Source organism: Cupressus sempervirens, chromosome 9 (assembly GCF_028749045.1).
Source record: "Cupressus sempervirens isolate cs-2001-9-10 chromosome 9, ASM2874904v1, whole genome shotgun sequence".
In the NCBI taxonomy this organism is placed as follows: Eukaryota; Viridiplantae; Streptophyta; class Pinopsida; order Cupressales; family Cupressaceae; genus Cupressus; species Cupressus sempervirens.
The window spans coordinates 680,184,651-680,199,869 of NC_143126.1; positions in this window are offsets into that span (position 1 = coordinate 680,184,651).

Consider the following 15,219-nt stretch of genomic DNA (forward strand, 5'->3'; position numbering starts at 1 on the left):
AAATCCATGCTGACATTCTCCCACAACTTCTCTGGTACAGGTAATGGATGATTCAGCCCTATATTCTGGTTTACTCCTTTCATCATCTGACATAATCTAAAATTTCATACAAAATTCTTGACATATTTCTAAAATTGTGGCCAATAATAGTTCTTAGGAACCAAATCAATGGTTTTATCTCTACCAAAGTGTTTAGTCAATCCTCCACTACATTTCTCCTTGATGATATTCTCTCTCATTGAACTTCTTAGAATGCACAACTGGCTTCCTTTGAATAACATGCAATGTTAAATTATGAAATCCAACCACTTTTTCTTGACTAGTGTAATAAGTTCTATAGAAGCCTTTCACACTTTACCAAAATTAGGATCCTCTAGATACAAATTATTGAGTTCCTTGAACCCAACCACCTTAATCTGCATTTTTGTCAGTAAAAGTTTTCTTCTACTAAGAGCATTCATAACTCTATTAGACTTCCCACTCCCATGTTTCAAAAAAAATGTATAACTACCTACTTCAAATTCCTTTGGTTTAATTTTCCTTGATTATTCAAATGTTGTAAATCTTGATGATCAATACACAAAAAAAATCCTTAGGATTCTTCAATGCCTAAAATATAGCATAAATTTTTTGATCATAAACATAATACTTTCTTTTTCCATAATTCAACTTCTCACTAAAATAAGCTACAAATCTACCTTCTTGGCTCAAAACAACTCCTATTGCAGTACCACTAGCATCACAATCTACTTGAAACACCTTGTTAAAATTTAGAAGTGTTAAAATAGGCTGCTCTATAACTTTCTATTTCAATAGATTAAAACTCTTAGCTACTTCTATAGTCCAATTAATTTCTTTCATATCCCCTCTCATTGTTTTAATCAATGGTCCACAAATACTGCTAAAACCTCTTATGTACTTCCTATAAAAAGTAGCTAGTCCATGAAAAGATCTTACCTCTGTAGCACTCTTTGGAGTAGGCCATTCAAGGATAGCCTTCACTTTCTCCGTGTCCGTTTTCATACCTTCTGGTAAAACTAAAAATCCCAAGTACACCAACTCCTTCACAAAATTACAATTCTTTAGATTTATTAGAAACTTTTCCTCCTCAATTTATCAAACATCTTTTGAATATACATCAAATGCTCCCTTGAAATCTTACTAAAGATCAATATATCATCTACATAAATAATGAAAAACTCACCTAGAAACTCCTTCAATACCTCATTCATGAGCCACATAAAAGTGCTCAGTACATTGGTTAGCCCAAAAGACATGACTAACCACACATATAGTCCTTCCCTTATCTTGAAAGAAGTCTTCCACCCATTGCCTTCTCTTATGAAAATATGATGGTATCCACTCTTTAGATCTATCTTTATCAAATACACAACTCTGCTCAACAGTCCATAATATCATCTATCCTTGGCAAAGGAAATCTATACTTGATTGTGATCTTGTTGATAGTGCAAGAATATATGCACATCCTCCATTCTCCATTCTTGTTAGGTACTAATATTGCAGGTACAACACATAGATTCATACTCCCCTGAATCAACCCCTTTTGCAAAAAACTCATGCACTTTTCTATTCGACTCCTCATTTTTTGTTGGTGGCATTTTGTGTGCTTCCTTATTTGGAAAACTAGATCCTAGAATCTAATCCATCTAGTGACTGATCTTCCTTACTAGTGGTAATCTATAAGGCACATTATTAGATACAATATTGAGAAATTGTTCCCACAAATCTATAACTTCTATAGGTACCTTTTCTACTTCTTCTTTTCCATCTTTTGGAATTACTGTAAAGCACATATGCTCACACCTCATACCCTTTAGGAACTTCTTTCCATCAACAAAATAGACTCTAGAAACACTACATACCTTTCCATATGTATCCTTCATTTAATTCATCTTATGTTTTATTCCATCCTTTGTTAGAGTGCGGGTATTTATATCCCCATCATGCACAACATGCTTATCAAATAGACATAGCCTGCCTAACAATATATGACATATGTCCATAGGTATGATATCACATAACACCTCATCCTAGTAGCTTCCAATCTTAAAATTCACTAAGCATTGTTCATTGACCATGACTTTGTGACCATCTTTTCTAACACTAGTTTGTTAGTACTTCCAACATTAATGATCACATCACAACACCTATTTTCACATTCATGCACCTTGTGCAAAACAAGCTCCTTCTTTGATTAGGTTCATTTTCACCACTCAGTGAGACTCTTCAATTAACTAGGACTTCTCCTTTTTTAGCATCTTTAGAATGTGATGATCTATCATCTTCATCAACATGTGCAAATTTGGTCTAGCCTTTAGTTCTTCTATTAGTTCTTCCTTGTTGTTAGGAACATTCAAATTCTCTATGCCCTTCTTCTCCATAGTGAAAACATTTTCTATGGAAACTACCTCTTGTAGATCCTCAACCTCTTCCTCTTCCTCTTTGATCTCTATTATTTTGGTCATGGAAATAATTGGAATTATTTCCCCTTTGGTTCTGACTTCTACTACTAGGCTCATTCTTGTTCTTCTTATCATCATTTTGGTCTCCATAAGACTTTCCTCTAGATCTTCCACCATGACCTCTTCCACTATTCTTATTATCATATTTCTTGCTCAACTTCTCCTCTACTCTTAGGGGAAAATAGTTTGCCTCTTGAATATTGTTCATTTTAACTAGACTCAAATCCTGCTGAATGCTTGGCCTTAACCCATTAAAATAAGGGACAATTTTCTCTTTGTCAGCTTCTACATGGTCTGTTCTAATGAGATCTCGGTAGAACTCTTCTATATAGTCTTGAATAGATCTTCTCACTTGCTTCAACCCTTGCATATTATTTAGAAAATCAAGCTCATAATCCAAGGGAATGAGCTATCACTTCATTTTAGCTATCATTTGATCTCATTTGGTGATTTTGTCTTTTCCTCTTCTATTTCTCTCCAAATGATTTTCTTGCCACTAGATCTTTGTGTGACCCTTCAGTTTGGCCTTCACAATATTAACCCTATCCAGATCTTCAATATCTCCATATTCAAAGTACTCTTCTAATTCAAAGTGATCTTGTAATGGTTCCCCTACCAAGTGATCATCAATTTCTTTCCTTTTGATAGCTTTCCTTTTCACATACTTGATGTTGAACTCACTCAATATCATGGCCTATTTTGCTAGTCTCCTTGTTAGAGTTTCTTTGCAACTAGTCTTGTAGTGTGAGAAAAAATGTAGTGTCTCAACTTCTAGGAAGAAAAGATAATTTCCAAACAAACCTTCTCAATAACATTTCATAAGAGACCGGTGTGCAACTAATGTAGTAGATGAATCTCTATTTCTTGTATTGATCTTCCTAAGCTAGGAGAATGCCCAAGGATGTATCACTTGTATAAATATATAGAATGAGAAGCTTCCCATGAATGAGAGGCATAAGTATAGGTGAGTTGGAAAGATATTTCTTAATCTATGCTAAGCTTTTATCATACTCATTATCCCATTTGTAAGTCACAACCTTATGTAAAGTATTGGTGAATGGTTGTGACTTGTATGCTAGCTATGAGATAAATTGATGAATAGACTAGAGTCTCCCTTGTAGTTCTCTCATTTGACTAACATTTCAAGGTGGAGGCATTTCCATAATAGCCTAAACTTTCTTAGGGTCCACCTCTATTATATTCTAGTAGCTTGGCTGACATGACTTCAAGTGCACACTTCTTGGGATCCAATCCGAGACTAAAATTTTCCATGTTGTCCAATATCAGTCCCACATCCTTAAGGTGAGTATTTCCTTGCATTCTTTTAATATCCAAAATATCATCCACACAATCTTCCATTTTTTGTGCATCATGTCATGGAAGATTGTTGTGACGACTCACTAGTTTACGTAGCTCTAACATTCTTCAAGCCAAATGGCATCACATTCCAACATAATGTACCCCATGCACAAGTGAAGGATGTATTTTCTTGATCTTTTGATGTGATATTAATCTAGTTGTAGTCAAAGAAACTATTCATTAATACTTTTCATACCCAGTCATCATCTCTACTATCATGTCAATGTTAGGTAGTGAAAATTCATCCTTCAGGTATGCTTTATTTAGGTACCTAAAATTAGTGCATACTCTTATGGATTTATCATGTTAAGATATACAACTATGTTAGATATCCATTCAGCATAGTCAATGGTTCAAATGAACCCAACTTTTAGTAGTTTCTCCAATTCAGGTTTGATAAAAAGTGCCACATGTAGATGCATCTTTCAAAGTTTTTGTTTTATAGGTTTTACACTTGGAGGAATGGAAAAATGATGCATGATGAGATATGGGTCTAAACTTGACATATCCGAGTATGTCTATGCAAATTTTAGTTTCTTCTCCTAGAAGAAAGTAGTTAACTCTTCTTTCTCTTTGGCTGATAATGATTGCGCAAGATGTATGATGCGTAGATTTTCTTCAATGCCTAAATTTACTAGTTGTGTTGGTTCTATTATCACCTATGACCTTTCCTAAAAATGACTTGAAATCTCATCAAATATCCCATCTATGGGTGCCTCAAATAGGTTTTTACCTTTAGATACATCTTTTCTTTTTACTATTTTAGGCTCTAATGTTGCTACAACTAGTTTTCACCATCAAAGTGCTTGTTCTTTTTCTTTTTGATTTGATGATTGAGATATTTGATGTCAACTTTAGCCATGTTTACACCATGTTCACAGTGGAAGAGATTGCCAATTTGATAGTGTTTAGGTAAGAGGCAAGATCATAGTCATTTTGGAATATAAGGACTTTGCTAGATGTAGAGTTGGAGTTTCAATCTATTAGCTTAGGGTAGGTGAGTGTAAGAGAAGGTGCTGGTTGAGTGTGTTATAAAATCATAAAAAACATGAACTAGTTAGTTAAAGTCTAGCACGATCTCATCTAGAGGCATGTTCAAATCACTTTGATTCCTAACAATATTAACATTAGTAGAATTAGACTCATTAGACCAGACTCTAGACCCCTCTCCTATTTTGAGATGGTTTTCATATGTGTGCACCATGTCTATATCTTTGTCAGAAGTTTCATCTAGAAGAGAATCAAACTCATGCTCATGGGAATCAGTGCTACATGGAGGTATATTAAAGTACTTTCCCATAATCATGGGTATTCAATCTCTACTTTCATTGTCATCTTGATTTTGTTCAAATCTTTTAGTAGTAGGATTTTGATTAGGTTCACTCTCTTCTAGTTGTTTCAAGGGAGTAACAATAATAGTTTTAGTAGAACCAGTGTTAGTTCAATAGTAATAACAAGTGGCAAAAATTCATCAGGCTCCACAAACAATGTAGCGATATCTTTGGGAATATGACAAGGAAATGTATCCTCATCATCTAATATTTCTTATAGATTTTCAAACTCTAATTGATATTTAGGTTTGTGTGGATTGTCTAGTTCTGGCATGAGCCTATTTATTCCCAAGTGAAAGGGCACTTTCTTGAATCCTAAGCCTTTTGTATCATGAGGTCATTTGGATGTAGCTTTGATCAGATTGATCAAGCCTATATTGTTTTTCCTTTATTGAATCCTCTATAAAAACCCTCTATTGCTTCATTTAGCATAACACAAGGATACATCATATGTGTATGGACTATTAAGTGAGAAAGCATACTTATAATCAAGCAAGAATTCTCATGCAAAAAATCCATTGCGAACATCCCAATTTATCTTAACACATTTGCAAGGTGGAAGTAAGGAGGCTTGGAAACATCCTTTAAAGCAAGAGAGTTATTCATCTTCCTCTTTACATTAAATTCAAGCATTCAAGATTAAATCATGGAGTAGTAAATACATATCATTAGTATGGCCTAGAGTACTTTAGCCTTAGGGGCTTGGCATGCTTTCTATTTTATCCTTGAATCCATGCATTGCCATTTCATTCACATTCAAGTACAATACTTCATGTTATAGCTTTAGATCTAAGGATTTGGATCCTTGCATTTGCACACTTAAAGCTCATTCATGAGCATCACACAGATTACATTTTAAATCTACTATCTGTGGAGATGGAAACCACCAAAATGGGGTGTTGACTAAGGCAAACCCCTACATAACAACCCAACATCCCACAATTTAGATATCAATACATTTTAGAAAGGTCAAGTAGTCATAGATCAAAGCACCCTTTTCATCATTTAGTAGAACTACAAAAATTAGAATCAATGTCAAACACCTTACATCAGATGCACATTGCACCCTTAATACACTAGTTTTCTCTTAAATCATCAGTTCACCCCTAATAGATCACTGAAAGATTTTTGGGTTTTGTCTATTTCTCAATTTTAGAGTCAAATTTGGTTTTGTTCTCTCCCAACAACATCACAACAGTCAAAAATTAAAGTTCAAAATATTGAGATAAGTATCTTTTGTTAGAGTAAATAATTAATTATTAATTATTTATTCTATTGCTTAAGCTTACTTAGGTCATGCATTTATTTAATATTTTATATTTAATGCATGTAGTGGTTAGTTGTTGACAACACGAGAGTTTGTTCCCTTCTTGTTGTCATCCTTATCTTCTACCACCTTCCAACTTGTTCTACAAGCTTCCATGAGCTCTTTATATTCGGGCTCCCTCTTTGTATTATCACATCATAATCACATCATTTCTTATTGTAAATACATTTCTTCTTGTGTTTGCATTCATGGTATCTCTCATGTCCGTTTAGGGTTTTGCCCGTGCTCCATGCTCCTCCCCTTCTATGGCTTCTCTTTGACAGGTTCTCACATGCAGGTGATCTTGGGCATCTTCGGAGTTGGCATTCCTCAACTCCAACATGGTATCAGAGCCAAGTTGCTGTAGCTTCATTGAAGAAATTTTGAAGCCGTGATTTGGAGTCACAAACCCTAGTTTGTTTGTGAAATTTTTTTTCAAATCAGGGGATCAAAATTTTTTTGGAGCACTTTGGGCCCAAACGAACATCACCATTGGATCCGAAAGCCCGTTTGCAGTCAGGATTCATATAAAGCTTTTCGATTTTGGAGACAGAGCTCCGGGAGGCAAATTTTTTTTGGTTGCAAGGCTTCCGTACGAATTGTACGGATGATTTCGGCATCAAAAAATTAAAAAAAAAAAAATTTCGAGTGCTCAGCTGGGCGGCCACCCAGCAGCTACCGCCGCACCACCAAGCGGTCGCCGCCACGCAGCTCGCCGGCCCCTGCCACCGGCAGTGCTGCCACTTAGCCGCTGTGGCTCGGCACCGCCCGCGGGCCACTCTGGCGCCACCCTTCGGCCACCGCCGCTCGGCCAGCATGCAACCTCCGCCATTCGTTCTGTAGCTCCTCCGCTCGCCGCGTGGCATCATGTCACCAGTCGCATCTGACACTTTGGTAGTGACACGTGGCATCTTCTGCCGCGTCCTGTGACTAACACGTGGCACATTGCCACGTGGCCCCTGCCACGTTATTTACCGTACTGCCACGTGGCGATGCCACGTGGCATCCTTTTTTTTGCGGTGACAACTGACGGGCCGTCAAATTTAATGCCCTAAATTGATGACATCACCATGAGGTCAGCGCTGCATCAGCCCTTGCATGCACCTCTCCCAATTTGCTTTTAGACCTACTTGTGTTTTTTGGCCATAACTTTTGCATACGGAGGTATTTTTCCACTCTGAAAGAAGTGCCGGAAAGCTAGTTCTGAGACGAAGATTTTGGTGCAGGTATTTTTTGGTTTTGATGCTTTTTTATTGCTCGTTTTTTCTGTTGAAGTCTGAAGTCTTGTTTTTGAGTCCGGCATGCATATCTTTTGCGTCCCATGTCTATTTTTTGAAAACTTTATATTTCTGGAAAGCTGGTTCTGTGTACTTTTCAAAAAAGTAGTCCTTTTTCTTTGTTTTTTGGCCTCTTCTCTTTCTATCATAGTTTTGGCATTTTTGCTCTATGGTGGATATTTTGAGTGTTTTAGGCCCGAGGATCGTTTTTCTGGCATGGTTTGCTTTCTTTTTGGTTGTACTTTCTTTTGTTTCAGCTCTTTTTCAGTTTTGATCATTGTAGCTATCATTTTGAAGCACTTTTTATTCTCACACTGAGATAAACTATCACTTTTGTATTTCGGGAGTCATGAACGTTGTTTTGAGTCAGCTGTGCATGCACTATTTCATAAAGCACCATGGGGGGGGTTATTTGTTTGCTGTTTTAGGCATTCTCCCTTTGTCAAGTGAGTGTCCCTTCCACGACATTAGCCCCATGTAGAGTCAGTTAGACAATGTCTTTATCGATGTCTATACATCTTTTCCTCTCTCCTCGTTCTTGGTTTGTCTGCAAGAGACTTTGGCCCACTTTCTCAGTTGCCTGTCATCACACCCCATCTACATTAAGGGGGGGTTCTGCTATTGTTCTAATGCATCCATGGTTCGATGGTTTGATAGTGTGAACTATGTATTCAATGGTTGATCCTATATACAAGGCGATTGCAATGGCTGGCTACCTATGCATTTCGGTGAGATGGATCATCTACCATATAGACATGCTCGGTTCGTGCCTTCTTCTTCTATGGAGGTTCTTTAGATCAGCAGTTTGGAAGATTTTGCGGCTTCTTCCTGCTTTAGTGATGCTGCTTCTACATGATCACTTCTTGTTCCTATTTTAGGGGACAATTTCCCTAGTTGGAGACTTCTTCCGTTCTTCACTAGGTTCTTACCTCTTTTTGGGGGAGGGTTTTTCCCACGTGGTTTTCTCTCTTTCCTCGCTTACAGAGGTTGCATTCTTCTTGCATTGTACATGGGTACCTAACATGGCCTCGTTGCCAGGACCCATTATGCATTCATCTTAGCTTTGTGAGCTTAAGGCATTTCCCTAAGTTGCACTTAAGGGGGGGTGTTAGAGCAAATAATTAATTATTAATTATTTATTCTATTGCTTAAGCTTACTTAGGTCATGCATTTATTTAATATTTTATATTTAATGCATGTAGTGGTTAGTTGTTGACAACACAGGAGTTTGTTCCCTTCTTGTTGTCATCCTTATCTTCTACCACCTTCCAGCTTGTTCTACAAGCTTCCATGAGCTCTTTATATTCGGGCTCCCTCTTTGTATTATCACATCATAATCACATCATTTCTTATTGTAAATACATTTCTTCTTGTGTTTGCATTCATGGTGTCTCTCATGTCCATTTAGGGTTTTGCCCGTGCTCCATGCTCCTCCCCTTCTATGGCTTCTCTTTGACAGGTTCTCACATGCAGGTGATCTTGGGCGTCTTCGAAGTTGGCTTTCCTCAACTCCAACATCTTTATCCCTCTTTGTCAATTCATCATTTCATTTAAGTGCTTGTCCACTTTGCATTTCATATCTTTCTTATATTTAGAAGTAGCTAGTTTAAATCTTAAGGGCTTAAGTGGCTTTCTTTTCCTTTCTTGATAATTATTATATCTTAGGTTGAGTAAATGCTCCTTTACCCCTTGGATCATATTAACCTTCTAATATTTGTCACCTTTGAAGGTTGGCTAGAAAGAATCTCTATTATTGGACTCCATCCTTTTAAGGTGTGTGTGGCTATGTCATGACCTTAGGGCTACTTTCCTTGATTCACATTTCCTTGAACACAAGTGGAATATTGGATGTTGATATTGTGATGGACTTGTTGGAAGATCTAAAGAACCTATTTTAATGTGAAGGCACACTTGAAGGACAAAAGGGGAAGATTTCCTAGTCAAAGATAAGGGAAGAAACCCTTACATGGTGGAGCTTCATCCAAATTGAAAGGATAAAGTTGGGGAAGAATGAAATCACTTCTTAGAAAGGGATGGTTGCTAAGATAAAGGAAATCTATGTACCTAAGGAATATGAAGTGCAACTTTATAGGAAAAGACAACATCTAAGAAAGAGGGAGATGGATGTGAATCCATTTATTGAGGAGTTTCAACAAAATTTTTGTATGAGATTCAAGACTATAGAAGATGAATGTGTGAAGGTATCTAGATACCTAAATAGTTTTAGGTTGAATATTTAAGAGGAGATCAATATTATACGCCTTGACATATTGCACAAGTCTTGTCAGTTGTCCTTGAAGGTGGAAGAGAAGGAAAAAAGAAGGTGAGAGCAAAGTGGAAGAGGAAGAGAGAAGAATAGCAAAGGTAACTTTGGAGATATAATAGGCCAACTATCTTTTGGGGAATTTTGCCAAGGTGAGAAGATAAGATACTCTAATAGATGTGGTTTTAGAGAAAGAATATATAATGGAAGAAGTGGTGTCAATGGATCAAGTAGGGGATGTGGATTTCCAAATATGAAATTATATACTTGCAATCATTTAGAGCATCTTTCATATAGACAACCTAAAAAGGCCCCATCTTCTCATGGTGGATAAATAAGGACTACATTGGTACAAGAATATGTAAGGAATGTAATGTCTCCTAAATTGAATGTGAACTCAAAAGTAGGAGAGACTTTGATGATAAGGAAAACTTTGATCAATGAGGCAATTGTTGCAAAGAAGACCGATTCACCTCGTAGGAGAACATTGTTTGGGATCAACTACAAAATTCAAGGTAAGGTTTGTAAGGTGATTATTGATTCTGGTTCTACTAATAATATAATTTTTAAAGAGGTTTCTAACAAGTTGAAATTAGAAAATATACCTGATAGTAGCCCCTATAAAGTTTCTTGGGTGAATATGGAGTAACATGTAGTGGTGGAAAAATAAGCTTGGGTAGAGTTTAGTATAGGGGGATACAAGTATAAGATTATTTTGTATGTCTTTCCTATGGATGCTTTCCATCTCCTCCTTGGAAGACCAAGCCAATTTGATAGGAATTTAGTGGGGAAAATGACACCTACTCTTTTCAAAAGGATGGTAAGAAGTACAAGTTTCAATCTCTGATTGAAGAAAAAAATACCAAACATTTTGGTGGGAGTGTAATGGTTGTAGGTGAGAAATAATTTGTAGAAACTATGAAAGAGGAAGGCATAGGGTTTACTTTGGTCATGAAACCCAAGAAAGAAAAGAATATGAGAATATGTAATGTTGGTCCCAAGAAAGTTAAAGACTTGTTGGAGAGGTATGAAGATGCAGTTGCTAAGGATGTCCCTAATACCCTACTTCCTATCAGAGATATTAGCCACCAAATGGACCTAATCCCTAGTGCAATTTCACCTAACAAAGTTTCCTATAAATTCAACCCTTGACAAAATAAAAAATTAGAAAATCAAGTGCAAGATTTATTAGATAAAGGTCTAATTAGGAAAATCCTTAGCCCCTATGCAATACCCACTATTTTGGCACCCAAAAAAGATGGGACTTGGAGATTATGTACTAGTTCTAGTGCCATCAATAGGATAACTATCATATATAGGTTTTGTATCCCTATAATGGAGGATTTAATGGACTATTTAGGTGTGGATACTTCTCCAGAATAGATCTAAACTAGATATCATAATATTAGGATGGGAGAGGGGGATGAGTGGAAAATTGCATTCAAGACTAATGGGGGTCTTTATGAATGCCTTGTAATGCCCTTTGGCATATCAAATGCACCAAGAACCTTTATGAGGTTGATGGATAAGGACTTGGAGGATTTTTTTGGAAAGTTTGTGGTGGTGTATCTTGATGACATCTTGATATACAGTAAGACTAAATAAGAACACCTTAGGAACTTGAAATTGTGATCAAAAGGTTGAATGAGTAGAAATCATAGATTAACCTAGATAAGAGTAAATTCATAAAGAAGGAATTTGTGTACTTTGGTTTTTTAATATAAAAGGGGGATCTAAAAGTTGATCCATGAAAGGTAGAGAATATCCTCAATTGACCTACACCTAATAATGTTGGAGTGTTCAGAAGCTTTCATGGTATGACCATATTTTATAAAATATTTAGGAAGAACTTTAGTCATATTTGTGCCCCAATCCTAAAAACCAAAAAAGGTGGAGGAAAGGTGAAGTTTTCTTGGATAGCAAAAGCAAATAAGAGTATTGAGTAGTTGAAGAAAAGGTTGTACAACACCCTAACTTATTTTTGCTTTATTTTAAAAAGGTATTAACTATAAAATGTGATACTAGTGGATTGACTATTGGTGCAGTATTGAGTCAAGAAGGCAAACCTATGGATTTCTATAGTGAAAAGATAAATGAAGATAAAAATTACTCATCATATGACCTAGAATTTTATGTTATAGTTTATCCCTTTAATAAATGGAGACATTACTTTCTTCCTAAGGAATTTATTTTTTATATTGACAATCATGCTTTGAGTTTTCTAAATGGACAATAAAAATTAAACCAAAGGCACATGAGTGGGTGGGTATCCTTCAATAAATTTAACTTCATTATCAAACACGAAAAGGGTCAATCCAACAAGGTGAAATATGCACTTAGTAGGAGGGTTTTGATAGTTCTAGAGATTTAGTTGCAAAGCATGTTAGTTGAAGATGTCATGCCCAAACTACGAGGCAAAAACACACAACTTTTTTTTTTAAATTAATAATTCGAATGCTCTAAGTTCGATAAGTTTGCAATCATAGTTTAAGTAAAGGTTCTCTACATTACATCTTAAGTTTATAAACTTTTGTGGAGGAATACATCGTTAAGATTTGAGCTTACGTTCTCAAAACGATATTGACATTTGTTATGTTATTACAATAACTTACAACAATATCTGAAAATTAATTAAATAACAATTAAAATGAGTTCATTTTAAGATTAATTGAAATATCTAATCAAGGAATAATTAAAAGAATTAACACATCTACCCATATATATATATAGCTTTTCTCAAATTTCAATTTTAATTAAAACCCATAATGCTATTAAGAGTTAAACATTTATGAAGATATTAACAATATAAATTACACTTAAATTTGACTAGATGATAAAGATATCAATTTAACATTTTCTATTTGTCTAACATATACTCACATGATAAAACAGGACAATAGTTCACAATAAGTTTACTAAAACTTTAAATGTATAAAATTACTACTAAATATATATTAAAATTTAAAACAAATAACTTAAAACAAATAACAAAACATGTATTAAAACTTTCCAAATTAATCAAACAACTAAATTAATTTTAAAACTAAACTAACTACATCTAACATAAATTAACCTTCAAATTTAAAACTAAATAATATTCAAAAAATAAATAAATTAACATTAATAATAAAACTATCTAAATTTACATTTACAAATAAAAAAAGAAGTTACTAACAAAACATAACATCTATTAAACTTAATAAATTTTAAACTAACTTACTAACACTATGATCCAAACTTAATTTATAATTCTACAAATTATACTAACAACTTAAATTAGATTTAAAACTTAACTAATTAAAAGTATTAACAATTAACATAGTAACTACCTATTATAACATATTCTAACTTATTTAAATAATGCAATTTTATACTAAGACATAACTAACACCTATAACATTATTAATACCATTAATGGTATTTCCCCTCCCTCGTGGACGATTGCGAACATAATTGCTGAGACTTGCGCCACTCTCACAAAGTTCGATAAGGTCCACGTCACTCATGTTTACAGAGAGGCAAACCCAGTCGCTGATTGGTTTGCTGATAAAGGGGTTAACGCCACCAATAATCTGTCCTGGCATGTCGAAAAAGATTTTTCGGCGGAGGCAAAGTTGCTCATCGACCAAGATAATATCTTGGGAAGGACGGATCAAATCCAATGCAATTATGGATAATAAAGATTGCTTAATTAATGGTAAGTGCCATTATTGGCATCGTGATTTGCACCAGCAAAAGGGGTTTCCTCTGACATTTCGACATGTTCGAAAGGACGATACCATTATTTTCTGAAAGGGGTTTATTCATGGGTATCATAAAAGAAACATCACCATTTTTTTGAATGCAAATAACTTGCACAGATCAGAGTTCATGAGAATTGTGGAAGTTGATCAGGTAAACATGACGGGTGAGAGGAGCAGAAAGGAGCTGGTGGGGGAAGTTCAGAAGTGGAAGAACAAGGCCAAAGTTTGGAGAGAGCTGGAAAAGGGTGGGGTTACTAATTTCTTCGAGAAAATTCATGGGTCGGATCCTGAGATCACTAACATCATGGTAAATTCGTGGAATAATGGTAAGGTTAAGGTGAACGGGGTCTACTTTCAAATTACTGAGGATGTGGTTGCTGAAGTCATGGGGATTCCGATGGAGGGGCATAAATTTTTCAGAGACAAGAAGATGTCTTCTAATGCTATCAAGGATTTTGTGAAAAATACTGAAGAGCTGAACAAGCTGGGCAAGAAAGAGACATTTTTTGTAATAGATACTATAAAGAAGCTCTGGAGGTATGTTCTCTACGCTGTCATTGAATATATAACCCTAGACCCCAAGTTTGATAGGGTTAGGACTCACCATTTTGTGATTCTGAATCATTTTCGGCATGGTAGTAAGATCTCCTTCCCATATTATCTTTTTAACTCGATGAACAAGGCCATTTCTAGTTTTAAAAAGAAAGCTACCGTCAACCCAGCACTGCATGAGGGTCTTCTGCTTCTGATTCATGAGAATTTCCACGCTCAAACCATTAGCAAAAACCCTATCCAGGGGGCGGATGTTGACAAGAGTAGCTCCAGTTTTTCCTCAGATTCTGACGATGTCGAGAGCATCAGCTCTGATGAGGTTTTTGAGCATTCAGGTAAGAAGACTAAAAGCCATAAGAAGGATTACCCCTCTTTCAAATTACCCAGCAGAAAGAGCCTTAGAGGTCATACCCCAGCTAAAATTGGCTCTGCTGAGGAGGAGGAGGATATGGATACTGATGATTCTGACAAGGTTTCGAAGGAGGAGCTGGATGAGGAGAAACTAAGAAAAAGACAGAAGAGGGAAGGAGAGAGCATGGAGCGCTCCAGCAATCAGGGAAAGGATTCTCTGCCCATTCCCCTCTCCCCTATACATCCTCAGCCTCCTTTGGAGGAAAATGACAACTCTAGACAGATTGAGGGGGAAGTGCAAGTTAATAATAGAAGGAAGGCTTGGAAGAACTTCAATGTGAGAACGGCCACTATGGGAATTTACAGAGAGGCGATGAACCCCCAACTCCTGGTGGACGACCTCGAGAAGCCTAGACTCAATGAGCTAATTGACCCGGCTATGGTGGCTATTTCTGATAATGCAAGAGAAATGAGTATGAATCTGTTGAACAATGCCCGCAATAGCATGATTGACAACTTCAAATCTATTAAATGGATTTTCCATGAGCTTGAGG